This window comes from Anarrhichthys ocellatus, unplaced genomic scaffold (genome assembly GCF_004355925.1).
Source record: "Anarrhichthys ocellatus isolate YVR2014 unplaced genomic scaffold, GSC_Weel_1.0 scaffold18, whole genome shotgun sequence".
In the NCBI taxonomy this organism is placed as follows: domain Eukaryota; kingdom Metazoa; phylum Chordata; class Actinopteri; order Perciformes; family Anarhichadidae; genus Anarrhichthys; species Anarrhichthys ocellatus.
Window position 1 is genome coordinate 3741688 of NW_022280048.1, and position 409 is coordinate 3742096.

A 409-nucleotide genomic window follows, 5' to 3' on the forward strand; every position below is an offset into this window, starting at 1 on the left:
GGGGGGGGGGGGGGGGGGGGGGGGGGGGGATTTCAGGCTGGAGTGTAGAGGCTCGATTCTGAGACCCAGCAGCCCCGGGTGAGGTATAATCAGCCTTACTGCAGTAGGGTCACGACTCTTGCTGGAATGGCTTGACTGGCCTGTAGCAGCTTGTCACTCGCTCCCACTCTGCCCAGCCCCTTCCACTGAATACTGACAACAAGGAGGGGGAGCCCACTGTATGAATCGATCTGCGCTCACACAGATATGTCCCGCTAAGAGGTCACCAAGGCTGGGTAATATGTACACTGCCGAGTCAATAGGAAAATATTAGCCAAACAGCTTAACAGAGAGGGAGAGGGGGGGGTGGACACAGGACACAGACACTGCATGCATGAAAGGATGCATGTGTCAGACATCCCCAGTCTGC